The sequence below is a fragment of the Bubalus bubalis genome, chromosome 20, assembly GCF_019923935.1.
Source record: "Bubalus bubalis isolate 160015118507 breed Murrah chromosome 20, NDDB_SH_1, whole genome shotgun sequence".
NCBI lineage: Eukaryota > Metazoa > Chordata > Mammalia > Artiodactyla > Bovidae > Bubalus > Bubalus bubalis.
Window position 1 is genome coordinate 20,828,789 of NC_059176.1, and position 17,536 is coordinate 20,846,324.

At 39.4% G+C, this 17,536-nt stretch overlaps 1 long non-coding RNA gene across 1 annotated transcript in view; it reads right to left on the bottom strand.

Annotated features, from left to right (window-relative positions):
* LOC123330700 overlaps positions 1-17,314 on the bottom strand; it is a 186,052-nt gene extending 168,738 nt beyond the window's left edge. Inside the window, exon 1 of the long non-coding RNA XR_006546771.2 lies at positions 17,198-17,314. This is a non-coding gene — a long non-coding RNA (uncharacterized LOC123330700). The remainder of the gene's footprint in view (positions 1-17,197) is intronic.
* Between the last annotated feature and the right edge of the window lie 222 nt (positions 17,315-17,536).

The following is a 17,536-nucleotide window of genomic DNA, read 5'->3' on the forward strand; positions in this document are numbered from 1 at the left end:
TTAATTAACAATATCTATAATAATGAAAACCATTGACTTCTTAAAAATCAAATGTCACCTTACCAAATGTCCTGCAAGCAATCTGTTCTCCGGCCTATCTACTCATCATACTGCTTCCCCTCTAATTCATGAAAGGAGAAATAAGCAAGCGTTGCTTATGTTTGTATTTCACGGAATTTAATAGAAAATGGCTAGTCTGTATATCCCTTTGGACTGATTGATTTTTTTTCTTACCTAACCTCTCTGCAAACCTCTCTTAAACCATGTTCCACATTGCAGTCAGTTGGTTTAGACTCATTTTAACCATTTAACCATTGTTCTCCAACATGGTGTACAGGTAAACTCTCTGGTCAGTGGTTATATTTTTCAATAACTTTCATTTAAGTATTTAAAACTTTAGCATTTTGCCACTTAAATTGCACAAAAATAAGCTTGGTTTGGGCTTTAATTGGATTTTCAAGAGGCAACACAAGAATTTATTATTTTAGATGTGCTTATCTTGACACTAATCTATGCTGCCTATGTACTAGCTGTTCCATTATCACATTTTACTTAAAAATGATTAAGTGGTATTGTCTACCTGCTTTTGAAGGCTATGCTGAGCTGCACAGTTCCCTCAACCTTCATATTCAATGCATTTATTTACCCAAATGCTGAGATTTCACCTGTTGACTATTTACAGCTCACAGCCAAGTCTTTACCTGGTCATTATCCTTAGCCAAAAGATGCTTCCTTGCCCAAGGTCATGTCCTCCTCCCTGAGACAAATTTGCATCCATAGCCACACCAAAGCAACTGCCATTTACTTAGTCTCTTATTTCAGGATCCTATTATCCCCACTGTCACCAAGAAGCCAAGTTCTATCAACAGCATTGCCTATCAATAGCTCTGACCCACAGAGAGAAGAAAGCTTCCAAGTAATGCTAGTACCCTTCTCAACAGAATATTCCTGATTGCTTTGGTGAACAGTGTCTTCTGGGGCTTCTTGCTCAAATATCCTTGAGTGGTGACTTTTTTCACTCTATGTAGTACCTTCACAGTGGCATGCCTGCTTTCTCTGAACCTGTTCGATCTCCTACCATAGTGATCTAGGGTTTCTAGTCCGGTTCACTGACACTTTATGCATTTAACCACCTCAGACCACTTTATGGATAAAGAAGGGAGGCAGTGGACATGTGGCCAGGATAGCCACTGACCCTATCATATACTAAACCACCCAGAGATTGCTGCTTAATAATACAATGAAAGAACCTTTTGAAGGAGTACCTGTGGTACCATCTTAGAGATGATATCCTATAAGACATGGATCCATCATCCAAGATACAAGTGTACCATTAAAAAATGGCTGCTATAGCCCTGTGAAAAAGCTGGCTTAAACTCAGCATTCAAAAAACTAAGATCATGGCACCCAGTCCCATCACATCCCATGGGGTCGTGAAGAGTCAGACACGACTTAGCAGCTGAACAACAATGGTGCTGTGTTCCCAGCTCTTAGAAAACATGGTCAGAGGAACAATGGATAAAAGCAGAAGAGACCCACTTACCATCATTCCTGGGGACTTACTGTAGGAAATACGTGTGCTTCCTGTGCTACGACTTCAGATTCTGGATTTATACGTCTTGCTTCCACCAGGGAATAGAACATGAGCTCTGTTAAATTTTAAGCCACACATTCTGCCCAGTCTTTGGGGTTTCTTGTGCCAAAAGACCAAGAGGCAAGGAAAGGAGTCACCATCCTGGTGGGATAAGTTATTCTGATCATCAAGGCTAGTTGCAGAATAGAAGCAGAGAAGAACACATTTGGTATGCAGCAATCCACTGGGATGCCTGTCAGGACTCTCTTGCCCAATTTTGACAGTAAATGGACAAGTTAAGAAAGCACTCTGAGAAAACAATCCCCAGCAATGGACTGGGTGACTTTACAGTGTAAACCAACTGGCCAGTAGAGGTGTTAGCTGAAGATACAAAAGAGTCTAGAATGACTAGTGGAAAAGGATGATTTGGGTATGGTAGGATTTGGGGGGGTTTGCTTTGTTTTGTCTGTTTGTTTGCATAGTCCTGAGACCAGCTGCAGTAGCTGAGGCTACAGAGTACATCTCTGAACTTCTTTTGTCAACTTCTCCCCAGTAAAAGAGACCAATGAGAACTCTGGAGAAGCTGTTCTTCAATGGGGGAACTTAAGATATGGATCAGATGGAATTTGAGTGGTGCACCAGGATGGATGCTAGGGCACACCACCAATATACTCCCTGCAGGACCCAGTCAGTCATTTCCCCAGCAACTGGTAGTGTTTCCCATGGAGGGTCCACAGATGAATCCTTCCCTAGGAATTCTCATCTACCCATCTACAGGAACTGTTTCATCCAAGGGCAGCCCACATCAAACCATATTGATTCAGAGGTTCAGAAGTCTGGCCCCCTTGCCTCATTTTGGGACTCTGAAAGAAATTCACTGCCCCCTTACAGCTGGCTAAAGCCTTGTCTGCAACTGTATCATTGTTCAATTTCTTCCTCCTCTCAATCCTGGCCTTTTCCTTCTCTCATAGAACCTGTTGTCAAAAGCACTGCCCACAAATCACTACCTCGGTATCTGTTTCTTGAAGAACCCAACAAAGGCAAAGATGTGAGGACCACCCACCATACACTTTGTACTTTAGTTTTACTTAGAGTTTGCAGAACATTTGTTACTTTATGACGTTCTCATCACAAATTCCAGGAGGTAGGATGTTATTGTCATTCCCACTTTGTAAATGATAAAACTCACTTTTGAAGAATTTGTATTAGTAATTTCCCAAGCACACAGGAAACAGTAATTATTCATAGTCCATCTCATTTCAGAAAAAGTCAAGTGACCCAGACTAACAATAGTTAGGGCTACAGATGGTGATTGCAGCCATGAAATTAAAAGACGCTTACTCCTTAGAAGGAAAGTTATGACCAACTTAAATAGCATATTGAAAAGCAGAGATATTAGTTTGCCAACAAAGGTCCATCTAGTCAAGGCTATGGTTTTTCCAGTGGTCATGTATGGATGTGAGAGTTGGACTGTGAAGAAAGCTGAGCGCTGAAGAATTGATGCTTTTGAACTGTGGTGTTGGAGAAGACTCTTGAGAGTCCCTTGGACTGCAAGGAGATCCAACCAGTCCATCCTAAAGGAGATCAGTCCTGGGTGTTCATTGGAAGGACTGATGTTGAAGCTGAAACTCCAATACTTTGGCCACCTCAAGTGAAGAGTTGACTCATTAGAAAAGACCCTGATGCTGGGAGGGATTGGGGGCAGGAGGAGAAGGGGACGACAGAGGATGAGATGGTTGAATGGCATCACCGACTCAATGGACGTGAGTCTGAGTGAACTCCAGGAGTTGGTGATGGACAGGGAGGCCTGGCGTGCTGTGATTCATGGGGTTGCAGAGTCGGACATGACTGAGCGACTGAACTGAACTGACTGATGGGTCATTTGAATGCAAGTACCTTAGTGAACCAAAGTAATAGTAACAATGATTTACACGATAGAAGTGGCCATTTATTTTATTTATACAGTTAAGTAATTCATTCCAAATAATTACGTAATAACCAAACTCAACATCACTTAGAATCGTTTATCCTTTTTTCAAGAAGGAGCAGAAAAATCAAAGTGAGTTGGCACTGCATTAAATTTGAGCATCTTCTAGATTGACCTACCCACACTGCTCTGGGAGGCACAAAACATTCTTAAAAATATAAATGACCCCAGAGCACAACATGAGGTTGCATATATGTGAGGCCAGAGGATCATTCATCTGGACAATGTCAGCCCGTCTCTCAGTGGTGCCCTGCCCAATGCTGGCCAGAGTGTGCCGTATGCAGCTAACCAATATACTGAGTCAAACTGCTTTAAGTATAATAGCTAATGTTGGGAAAACACGTTCAGTCTTTTTATGTAATGAAATGATAGACAGTTAATTTTAATTCATATATTAATAGATGCCATCTTTAAAGAATTTTCCAGACCTGTTATTAGCTATGCATATGAGCTCAATCGTTCAGTCATGTCTGATTCTTTGTGACCCTCTGGTGTGTAGCACACCAGACTCCTCTGTCCATGGGATTTTCCAGGCAAGAATACTGGAGTGGGTTGCCATTTCCTCCTCCAGGGGATCTTCCCAACCTAGGGATTGAACCCATGATCATTATCTATAAACATCATATTTTTGCTTGATGAGCATTTGAAAAACATGCCTACAGGAGTGCCATTCATCTCACTACTTGACTATAGCAAAACTATATTCCCTCCAGTGCCTCTGATACAGAGGGTGTATCTGATACACCCTCTGATACACTGTGATACAGTGGTATAATACTCCTCCTCCTAGAATGGGTTCAGAAATCAAAGTACACTTTTTAAAGTCATAGCATGCTTTTAATTTACATTTTCTTACTGAATCTCAATCCTAAAAATGTGTATTCAATTTTTAAATCCAGACAAAGCTACTTGGAGTCAAGTGCATTGAAGAAGGCAAAGGTACTAATATAATCTGCCAGGAAGGTCCTATGAGCAACTTCTCAAAACTGTTAATTCTGTGTGAAGCATAGGAATAAAGGCACACAGTCTAGGAGTCCTCACAAAGGAAAACTGTCCCCTTGATGAAAATGGACCCCTTACTAATTTGCTTAATTCTGTGTTGCAAGCAAAGCTCATCTCCTCTCCCTCCCTGGATCCCCAGTGGTACTGACCATAAGAGAAAAGGGAATAAGAGTTATTTAGTCCTCTCACTCAAATAAAAATAAAGAGTAGCCATTCAATAAGATTTCTAGTTGCTCTTTTCTAATGGATTTGTAAGGCCTTTGAAAAATCCTGGAACGTTTGTCATTTCTCCCTTGTTAATTATTTGTATTACTTCCTTCCTGTTTCTCTAAAGCACAAAAACAGCAGAATAGCAGAGGGGAGTAAGCATGGTGGGAAAAGGGAAATCCAAGGATTATACTGGGTGAAAATGCAGCCAAAAGATGGGGCAACAGTAGAAACAAGGTCTCTGTCTACTAATTCTCATCAATCTTCCATTTATACTCAGAAACATGCCCTGCAAATACTGGATGCTTGATAAATGTTCATGTGACTTAAAGTGTAACTCTAATACAGAGTGAGGTAAATAGAAGAAAACAAATATTGTATATTAACACATATGTATGGAATCTAGAAAGGCAATGGCACCCCACTCCAGTACTCTTGCCTGGAAAATCCCATGGACGGAGGAGCCTGGTGGGCTGCAGTCCATGGGGTTGCTAGGAGTCAGACATGACTGAGCAACTTCACTTTCACTTTTCCCTTTCATGCATTGGAGAAGGAAATGGCAACCCATTCCAGTGTTCTTGCCTGGAGAATCCCAAGGACGGGGGAGCCTGGTGGGCTGCCATCTGTGGGGTCGTGCAGAGTCGGACACAACTGAAGCGACTTAGCAACAGCAACAGGAGTAGAATCTGGAAAAGGGTACCGATGAACCTATTTGCAGGGCAGGAATAGAGACACAGACACAGGTAACAGACTTGTGGACACAGTGGGGGAAGAAGGGTGGATGAATTGAGATAGTACCATTGAAACATACATTACCATGTGTAAAATAGCTAGCTAGTCGGAAATTGCTGTATAACACAGGGAGCTCAACCCACCCAGTGCTCTGACAACCTAGATGGGTGGGATAGGGTGAAAGAGAGGTTCAAGAGGGAGGGGACAAACCTATATTTATGGCTGATTCACACTGTTGTGTGGCAGAAACCAACACAACATTGTAAGGCAATTATCTTCCAGCTTTAAAAATATTTTTAAAAACCAATAAAGAAATCTTAACCCTAGAAATATGTACTTACTGTCTCTAAAGCTATCATCATCTATATAAATAATGTGAAGATGTCTTCATTAGAATACATTTTTCACAAATTTCTATAGTCTTCCTTTAGCTCATCTATTAGAGGATAGCATGAAACCCTTTCAGAAGTTTGACCAACTTGTGCTCTTTTTTCACTGCTGGAGCCAATCAGCTGATGAGTCAGGATGACAACCAAGCATTTGGCTGTAATGTATCTTAAAAGTAAACAGGCATATCAATGTACCCTCATGAAAATTACTTGTAAGTTCTGTTCCACAGGGTTTCTAGATATCAAACCACTAAACTGTTGTGCATTAGAGATGAGGTGGGGAACAGATGTGCATGTTCACCAGAGGCTGATGAACCAGGATAACGGTTCCTGCGTTGGAGTGCAGCTAAGCTTGCAGGTGCTAAATTAGCCACTTCACATATCACTAATCTGCTTCCCTGATAGCTCAGTTGGTAAAGAATCAGCCTGCAATGCAGGAGACCCAGTTCAATTCCTGGGTGGGGAAGATCCGCTGGAAAAGGGATAGGCTACCCACTCCAGTATTCTTGGGCTTCCCTTGTGGCTCATCTGGTAAAGAATCTGCCAGCAGTTTGGGAGACCTGGGTTCAATCCCTGGGTTGGGAAGATCCCCTGGAGAGGGGAAAGGCTATCCACTCCAGTATTCTAGCTTGGAGAATTCCACAGACTATAAAGTCCATAGGCTCGCAAAAAGTCGGACACGACTGAGCGATGTTCACGTTCACTGTCATGCCAGGGTTAAGTGGGCAAAGAAACACTTCTCTGAAACAATTCTGTCTTTATTTCTACTACAAGGTTTAACTTACCCACCCACCTCTGTAATTTTGTTTAGAAACAAACAGAGGCTAACAGTTATTGCCAAAGTTAAGGGCAAAAAAATTACTGTTTTGAATCTTTAGTTATTATATCTTGAAATAAATCTCCAAACAAGATAGCTCAGTCATCTATAACATTTTCATTTTCAGATACCTTTTTTTTTTTTTTTTTTACTAATTTTGGTAGTTTGTACTCAAATTTTCTTCCAAAATCCCAGAAGAAAAACTCAACAAGCAATGATGATATTAACTTACAACTTACAGTAAACAGGGTGAAACTTAATACATTAGTGTTAAACAATATCAGAACTAAATGAAGGCACACAAATAGTTTCAAAATATCTCAGTAACATCAATATTTTGTCAAAGTTCCTAAATTCCTAGAACACAATGATGTTTGTTTTATATCATTAGATTTTTTTTAATCCACAGGAAATCATATAGCCCTTAGTTTAATCTTAATTCTTAGGTTCTTTCAGGAAATTTTATTGAAATCATTAGATTTTAGATAGTTACTCTTTGATTCTCTGGTATTTGAGAAAATCACTGAACCATATTCATTAAAACCAAACTGTTTTAATTCTACTGTGTCCCAAAGGCTCACGTTTTACCAAGTCACATTTTTATCTGGACATTTAATTTTTCATATTAGCTTACTTATCCTGTAAATAAGTGCTGTGACCCAGCTAGTACAGTTAGTCTGTATAATAATGAGAATGATATACTTCAGATTTCAGATATGTTCACAGATAATTCCCTTTCTTTGTTTTGAGGCAGATGTTTGTCATCTGGGGAGAGGCAGCACAAACACCTTGCCTATCTGTGGAGAACTCTCAGCTGGTTATACGACTGGCGGGATAGAGTATCCCACCTCCAACATGAGAGCTTAAGGAAGGAGGTAGTATCCTAGCCCTGAGATACAGAACAAAAGCATGGCAAGTAGGCTAGCTACTCAGGTATCTGATATTCTTCCTCAAGACTTTGGATCTTGAGAGAAGAATGTGAAGACACCAGACAAGTTTAGAAATTGGTCCCACGAGGCAACCCAGACTGTGGCTTCTGCTGTTTGCTCTCACTGCTTGTTTTCTAAGCCAGGCTCTCTTATCTTTGTATTGAATCTGCGAGCTAACACACTTCTAGTAAGTCTCTTTTCAACCTAAATTATCCAATTTCTATTATTAGCAACCAAGAACTCTGATGACAGTCTTAGAAAGTAATTTAGTTTTGTTTTGTTTTGTTTTGTTTCAAATCATCTTTCAGTTCTCTTTGTTGTATGTTGGAATGTTATTGAGGTGATCCTCAATCATCTTCCTTTGACCATTTGAGCATTACAGGCTCTACCCCACTGCACTTGGTAGATAAAATAGAAAACCAGGAGCTCAACTTAAGTCCTCAATTATTCCTTCACTCTTCATTAGTTTTTATTTTCTAAGTGTGCTGTTTTTATATACTGTGTTTAAGAAGCCACACACACATATATAAAGACTATGTGTTTATTTTCCCATTTTTATACAAAAATATTTGATTGTCCCCCTTTTCTCATCTAGATTTTGTGTTTCTTTGATAATAATGAAGTTTGTACATTCTACCATTACTCCCTGCTTTGTTCCCTCAATATTTTTTCAGGAAATTTTGCAATGGATTTCTGCTTCATTGCTCCTAATGATCTTCACTTCACTTCTCTATTAATTTCCATTAAAATAACATGTCCTAAGTCACGTTCCAAAGAAGTTTCCATCAGGGTAGTGACCATCAAGTTAACAACATAAACAAGTTGTTCGCTGCACCCCTTATCAGTGTCTTTACCATACTAATGTGCTTTGTGAATCTCTAAGAAAAAGATACAAATTGGAGTACTTCCTAAGATTACTGGCTCTTGGGACCCATTCTACACAGAGCAACTTCCCTTATGATTCCTCAGAGTTTGACTTTAGACATGCCATACTGGAGAAAACTTTCTAGAACACCACTAGGATCATACATCCATCCTGAATGAAATTCTTCAGTAAATTTCATCATCTCCTGTAGGAGGGGTCAGCATACTACAGCCTGTGTGTCAGATCTGAACTAGACTCCGATTTGTACAATCTGTGAGCTGAGAATAGTTTTTACATTTTTAATGTTTAGAAAAAAGAAATTTCATGACATGCAGAAATTATTTAAACTTCAGATTTCAGCATCCATAAGGTTTTTAGAATGCATCCCTGTTTGTTCACATATTGTCCATGCTGTTTTATCATTACAAAGACAAGTTGTCCCTGTTGTAGAGACTAAATGGCCCACAAAACCAAAACTATGTACTACCTGGCTTATTGCTGGCTAAGTATGCTGACCTCTGTATAATAAAGTATAAATCCCTTTCTAAACAAAAGGCCTTTAAAATATAACCCATGCCTACCTACTCAGACTAGTATCCCAAACTCTGCTATCTGTATTTGAAACCCAAGAGAAGGGCTCAAAGTTACACTATCTCACCCTTTCAAATTTTTACATATGATGCCCCCTTTTCTCAAAACCCCTATCTTCCTCCCCAAATCCTTAACAAGTTCTCTCCCTTCTTTCAAAGTATTCTAGCTTCAGATTGTGTTACCCTAAATATGAGAACACTCTTAACACTCTTCACTGTCTCTTCTCCATGATTTCCATGTACTATTATGTTACTTATCACATTGATTAATGGATGCCTGATTAGTACTTTCTCATTGAATCACAAGTTCCAGAAAGACAGAAACATTATCTTTTCACCTGTGTATCCCCAGTGAATAATCATTGATACCAAATGTGAGGGGGAAAAGGAAAAAGGGAAAGAGAAAACAGGAGGAAGGGAAAAAATGGAAAAGGGAAAAGGCAGAAGAAAGGGCAGAAGGAACAAGAGAAAGGAAGGAGCGAAGAGGACTTTTTGCATCATAGTTCACTTGCTGGCGCAAAAACTCACTTATCCATAATTTAATCCTGCCCCTGAAGAGTTTATCCTTATAAAATTTGAAGGGAGATATTTTAGATACTAACAGCTATTTATTAAATATATACTTAACATATGTTGACAAAATTCATATTTACTATGTAATATTAATGACTATTTTTAAATATTTCTTTACATGACTATCAATTTTTTAAAAACCTCATATTTTGTCTCTAATCTTGTGAAATATAAAAGAGTCTTCTGGGTTAACATTTAATCTGTCACGTTTATTAGTTTAGATTATACATAATCCCTAATATTTTCATAGAGTTTTTGATAACTGTAACATTGTTATGTTTTATTTTTTAATTTGCAAAAAGTTTTTTTTAAAGAGATACTGGGTACTCAAAATTTGAAAGGGATTTTTTTTTCCCTGTAATAATAAAAACACTTTAATTTCATATCAAAAGGAGATTTCTTATAGTTGACTAGCCTCAAAGCACTATATTTTGGCTTTTCTCAAAGAAACCACTTCACCAGATGTTTCAAGGCTCTTATGCACACATTTGTGCCTTCAGAGATAAACTTATTGACTACATTTACTGGAAAACAGTGCTTCCACAAAGGAAATGTAAATTTCACACCGAAAAATTTCATGTATTTTTAAAGGAATTGCACTACTAAATTAATTCTTTATTGATTACAGTGACCAAGCTTTTTAAAATAAAACGCTTCCAAATATCCCTTAACTAAAAAATTATTGTGATACAGCAGAGTTATAAACTCCAGGTAAAGAATAGCAATGCCCCATACTGTACATACATAAAAGGAAACCACTCAGCACTTCTGCGTGACTATGAACGACCTACCTGGCTATGCACTGCTCCATAGAGGCATCTTAAGACTCAAAGGCTCTTGGCCCAGCTGCAGCCCCTGTATAGCGTGCTTTTCAGGCCTTGGGAATGAGCAGAAATGCTTAGAGGCAGGTCAGAGCACAACGTGGTGATAATAAAATGTACTTAATGAGGAAAGCACCCAGAAATTTATGTACCTGGCATTTTCTCAACATGTTTTCCTGACAAAAGCTCGAAAACAGTGTTTTTCAGTTAAATCATATCCTTGGAAACCCCAAGTTTATTTATAAACCAAAATGTCAGTTTTCTAATAATAGTATTTATTAAAATGTCAAAATGTTTCTTCCCACAGTGAAATTATACCTTCCCTAAACTAGGAAGGAATACTCCTGGATGTGTTCGTGAGGAGGCACAGAAAAGGAGTCAACGTGACAGAAGTCCATCATTTCTGATAATTATATATTTGAAAACACTTGTAAACAAGCTTGCTCTTAACTCAAAGAGCAGACATACTCCTTAGCCTTTCTCACATCATTGAGGCTTCCCATGTACAGGTTACAGGAATGAAATTCTCTAAGACAAAATTTTCCAAAGAAGGTTATATGGCAAAGACCCAACTCCTAGGGGATGCTTAACAAAGGTGGGGAGTGTCATATGGATATAATTGTGTCCCCTTCTTTCCATGTTGGACATGTGTCTACACTCAAATGGTATCTTTATGTCATTGTCCATGCTCTGAAGTTCTGTCCTCTCAGAAGTAATAAACCACATTTCTGTCAGATATATTTGAATCCTATAAATATGAGGCTGAGTCATTTCCAAGACATGCAAATTATAGAAAACACTTATCCAGAACCTTTAAAAGTACTATAAGTAGATGTATTGATATTTTACACCCAGGTAAAAAGGGGAAAAAATGATTCTACTAAACTTCCAGGAAATAGCTCATTACTTTTCATTCAACAGTCTCCAGTTAGGCTGACTAGATAAATCACATGGTCCATCCCACTGTTTGAAAGAATTTCTTCATTAGTGATGATGGCGTGAGCAATGGAGCAAGTACAGTGAGATGTCAGTGCAATAACGAAAATCAGTGAATCATCACTGGAACTTTGCAATGAAGCATATCTTGCAATTAAACCTATTTTGCTGAAGAGGAAAGAATATCAGGATGATGCTGTTTCTGCTTTAAAATATATGCAAAATAGCCTTCTGTAATATAAAATTATAAAGCAGAAGACAAAGAAGGTTTCTGTATAACAAATTACCTACTCACATACTAATAGCACATTTATTTAGCTAATAAATAATTATTGGGTACTATGCTGTGCAGCATTGTTCAATGAATACAACAATCACACTCTAATTCCTTTAAGGAGTCACAGTCTAGAAAAATGTAATGTGACACAGTAAAGCTATGGATAAAAATGCTGATATTTAGGAAGAAAAGAAATGCGAGTATCAAAGAAGAATAAAGATAAAATGAAAGAAAGGGCATAAATAATAATGTGTAATGCAAACTTGAGAAGTCTTAAGGCTTAACTAAATTCCTAGGGCACTGAAATGAGAAAAGGAGAGAGAGAGAGATTCTTTCTCCTTACTGTTCTCATATCACTTTCTCAAATTTGTTTAATCCCCTACAGAGAACCTGGACAAATTTAATCTATCCATATTTCCTATAGACAGGCAATATGATTTCTAGCAGTGTATTCAAATATAATAACAAACTCACCTACTAGGAAAACCAGCAGTTTGTCATAAAAAGATTTTATTTTTGCATGAAAAGCATTTCAGTAAAATGAACTCAATGAGAACTCTGGGTCACCAAGAGACTACTTTGATTTACTTAAGCCTTAAAAAACACACATACACACATTGTACACTTTCGCTCATTTTAAAACAGAAGTTTTCCTGTTTATTCAGTCTAACTTCAAAACACATCTTTCAAAGCTCAGAATATAGTCCAACAGATAATTATCCACTAAGGCCTGACAATATACAAAGAAGCTGTGTCACTAGCCTCACAAGGAATTTATATCTGAAGCAGCTATCTGTTACTAAGATCAAGTCATCTTAAATAGAATCTATCTTTTAGGAAACTATGAAGATTCTTCTATCTGAATTCTCTGCCCAACAAACCAACTTGGTAATTAAGTTATTTATTTATGACATGTTTAGAGTTTAACAGAATTTCAGCTTAGGCTTTTTTTTAAACTTTTTATTTCATATTGGAGTATAGACGATTAACAAAGCGGTGACAGTTTCAGGTGAACAGCAAAGGGACTCAGCCATACATACACATGTATCCATTCTCTCCCAAACTCCCCTCCTGTCCAGGCTGCCACACAGCCCTGAGCAGAGTTCCCTGTGTCTTACAGTAGGACTTTGTTGGTTATCCATTTTAAATACAGCAGAGCATGCTGTATTTAACTCCCAACCTATGTCCCCCCTTTTTTCTTCCCCCGGCAATCAGAAGTTCGTTCTCTAAGTCTGTGAGTCTCTTTCTGTTACGTAAACAAATTTCATTTGTACCATTTCTTTTTAGACTCTCTATTAAAGAGATGTCATATGATATTTCTCCTTCTGTCTGACTTACATTTTTAATGCTAGATTTTGCATGCTTGGTTACATCTTGAAATTATGTTTTATCTCCACAAAAACTCCTGAAACCATTTAAGAGCTCCTCAACAGTCAGGATAGAGTTAAGCTAACTGACCATGAAATACCTATGACTATATTTCACAAATAATATTATTCGTTTCCAGATAGATTGTCTTTGCCCCAGTACGAATGGGGCTGAGCAAAGCATTTGGACGGCAAAAAGAAGATCTATTAGCCTGTTTATTTAGCCTGGAAGGAAAATGCTTCTAGTGGGGTGTCATCTTCAAACTGACCAGATCCAAATGCTCGGTTTCAAACATTTGGGATTTGAATCTCCCCCTACAGCACCACCTTCCATCTACAGTAAATCAGTGCAGAGAGCATCTGTGCAGAACAGCAGCACTGGAGGCGATGCTTCAGCCCTGCGGGAGCTCCCCACCAGAGAAGGTGCTGGAGCTGCTGGAATCCAAGGGGGCCCAGTCAGTGCCATGCTCTTCCCCTTGGTCCACAGCCAATTGAAAAATAAGACAAGTGTACAAGGTAAATGGGAGTCCAAACTGCCTGTCGCTGGTAAAGGCCAAGTTGGAAGAAACAGTTTAGTGTGAGCACTAGCTAGGCTTAAACTCTCTCTGCCATCCAATTCCAGCCCTAGGAACAGACTCCCCACTGGAAAGTTTGAGTCTGTAGAGCAAGACATTTACACAAGTCACTCTTTTTCCTCCTCCAGAGTAGAGAGGCAAGGGAAAAGAAACCCTGAATGCCTTTCATCTAAGACTATTGATAGGTTAGCTCCTAACAACTGATAGATATTAATCAATTCCTACCAGCCCAATAATTCATTTACCCCTGACTGGAGAGAATAAGGTGTGGAGTAAAAGACCTGACCTGTTTAGGTGAAATTTCTCCAAGAAACCAGAAAAGTGAAGTAGTATCTATTGTCACAATTTTTAAGAACCAATATACCGTGTTTTTCTGCCCATAAGGTGGCTCCCTCCATTCTACAGCACACACAGGCTGTACTGGGGAAACTCAGGAGACCAGGGTCTAAAAAGAACCCCAGTCCTCCACCCTACCATCATCCCCACAGAGAAATGACTGAGGACTGGGTGCTTTGATGCAACTGCAACATCCATTCATGTTCCAGGGAAAGGACCCCCACCCCACTGTGACTTCTCTTCTTAGAGAGAAAACACTAGAACAACCTTATGGGGTGCCAGCTATTCATAGGCATTGTCTGGGGAAACCAAGCTGCCCACCACCTGGAAACCATGTATACAGGTACAGCCCCTACTGACAAAGGAAACGAGACCACCAGTCCTGGGGGATACTAATTTCAGGTGTAGCCCCTCCTGCTGGGTAATGGCTCACTGTCCAAACTGCCTAAAGTGAGTTCACAGGGTTGCTGTTTAAGAATTCCACTTGTGAAGATTCAGAAGTTGATACCAGGATGAGAAACAGTAGGAGAGTTGGTTCACAGTGAGTGTCGATTGGAATCTGCTCTATAAGAATAAAAGGAATTTATTTATTGTATTAAAATGAAGACAATAAATGAGACACTATTTAAAAAAGAATTCCACTTGTCACATCACAATTTCCCTTATTAAAGAATAAGTAAAATAGGTTACCAAGTCTTCTTGCTATAATTTCCAGGTATTCTGAAATAGAGTTGCGCTCACAAGAACATTTAAAATATACTTGATGGAACAGCAATTAATAGGAATACGTCTCTAATAACTACAGGAAGGAAAGATGATGCCTTCATATCAATAAAAATTGAAGCCCACATTTTAGTAAGTAATTGTTCTACACACATGAAGAAACTTAACAACAGTGAACTGGTAGATTCAGCTCAACTCTAACCGAATCAGTTGACAATTTACTGAGGGAAAATGAGCCAGTACTGAAAGGAAAGAAGGCAAATTTAAAATGGGAGATCTTGACCCTCCTTTCATTACAACCGCTTCTTTTAATGGAATGGTTAAAAAAAATTGGCACCTCTTCAAATAAAGCTCTAATATGTGGTCTAATAGAGATGTGTTTCAAAAAAAAAAAAAAAAAAAATCAATGCTACTAGGAGAGAAATTACCCATTAACGAATGGACACTCGTTGGCTAACAATGAATTTTCATCATTACTCCTTGGTGGAAATAATTTTAATAGTATAATAACCTCTTCAATTAATTAATTCCACAGTCATTTATCACAGTGTAACAGCTGCCAAAGCAGGCTAACAGTTTAGTAAAATGCAGTGCTCACTCATTTCACACAGCCGTGAGAGGCTTAGCCTGTTATAGAATCATAGTAACGCCATTCATACTTCCTTTCAATTAGCTCCATTCAGTTGTGCAAACCAGAAACACAGAGCAGGGTTGTCCACAAATGTCAGTTCCACAGGCAGAAATTTGAAGCAACTTCTGATGTCACTACACCACTCTTGATTTTCTCTTTTAAGTTAGCACTTTTTTTTTTTTAACTTTTCTTGTTCCTCCCACTTTCTTTGGCATCATTTTTCCTCCACTTTCGTTTCCCTCTTACCTATTCATTATATCTGTCAAGGATTCCAGAAGCAGTGCTTGTGTGACAGTGAATTAGTAAGAAAAAGCTGGTTGTGTCAGCATCCCTTCACTACAACAACCCCCCACCCCCACCACACCACCACCTCCCCAGCCACAACAGGAGAGAGGGCCCATCTAGGGGAGAACAGGTGAAAGCTATTCCAAAAGGGCGTTCATGGGAAAGAAGCCTCAGAGAGGTGGAGGAAGAAACTGGGTGTGTGGGTCAGACCATCCACTTCTACCAACAGAACTACAGATAGAAGGCAAAAATTACTAGGCCAGGAATGCATAAAAGGGCCCCAGCCAGGATACACAAATATTGTGTAAACATTTTTTAGAGCAGTCTTCCCTTGCTGCAGGCTTCCCCAGTAGCTCAGATGGTAAAGAATCTGCCTGCGATGCCAGAGACCCAGGTTCAATTTCAGGGTCAGGAAGATCCCCTGGAAAAGGCAGTGGCAACTCGCTCCAGTATTCTTGCCTGGAGAATCCCATGGACAGAGGAGCCTGACAAGCTACAGTCCCTGGTGTTGCAAGGAGTCAGACACGACTGAGAGACTAACACCTTCCCCTTGCTCCAAACAAGCAAACACTTTCGGCTCAAAAGTGTTCTGTGCCCCGCCTACCTCTGCTGGGGAGAGGGCTGCACCGCAGAGGAAACAGTGGCTCACTCTAGAGGACTTTTGAGAGTTTTAAGAATATGGACACAAATCCCAAAACGTGGCTGATAATTACTTTTGTATGTCCTCAAAAAGTGGGGACTAAATGCCTGAATTAATCTGACTTTAAAACATGAGGGGTGTGATAATTCGTAAAGAATCAGGAGTAAAATTTACAGTCCTCATTTCAAATAGTTATTGGCACTAAAGTAGTTGTTAAATGCTCCCTAGTGTGATAAGAATTATACCAGTCATCTCTGTCCTGAGGTTTCACTCAATTAAGACTATTAAAAAAAAAAAAAAAACCATGTGGTTTCTAACCATAAATGTATCAGGCATACAAAGGATAACTTCAATTAGCAGCCCATACAAAGTCTATAGTAGTAATTTATGGCATACAAGAGTTGACAGATTAATTGCAGAGTCTGAATTCAGCACAGTCCAAACAGGACGGTTTTGTCTTTAATAACCACCATTTTGAATCTCCCTTTCTTGTCTCTTGTGCTTCCCTGGTGGCTCAGATAGTAAAGAATCCACCCGCAGTGCACGAGACCCGGGTTGGATCCCTGGGTTGAGAAGATCCCCTGGAGAAGGGAAGGGCAACCCACTCCAGTATTCTTGTCTGGAGAATCCCATGGACAGAGGAGCCAGGCAGGCTACATAGTCCATGGGAATCACAAAGAGTCGGACACGAGTGAGCAACTTTCTTTTTTATTTTTTCTTGCCTCTCAAAAAAATTTGAGCTGGGACCTACAAGTGTCTAATCCCACACAAGTTAAAGCTTCAGTTCACACCTGATAAACATTCCCCTCTCCTAACCCAGGCTACTAGTACTTCTCCTTCTTGCCTCTCTTTCCTGACTTTAACTTTTCCTTTATTGAGGCCAAAAGAAGAGTTTAGAGAACAGTGACAAAAAAAAAAAAAAAAAAAAAAACCATGACCTACCGCGCAGTCTTCCTCCTCTCTCAGCCAAAAGCGCTCCCTCTGGTAAGGGGTGAAACACTTCCTTTATAGAGGAGAGCACACGTGAATTCTATTGGGTGTCTCTTGGAGGAGCCCTCCCCACTGCCTAGGCTTCTAATGTGACACATGTGTTTTGACTCAGCACTTTCAACCTTGCCTCAAACACCATTACTGGTGATCAAGCACACGTGGTTCCTTTGCAATAGGTAACCCCCTACGTAAAATTCTGCCTCTCTGTGCCCTAACCAATGGATGCAAGAGCTTCTCACCTGCTCCCTCCAGCCTTGTAGTTGCTCTCAGTTTGCCCCACCCACGACTTCC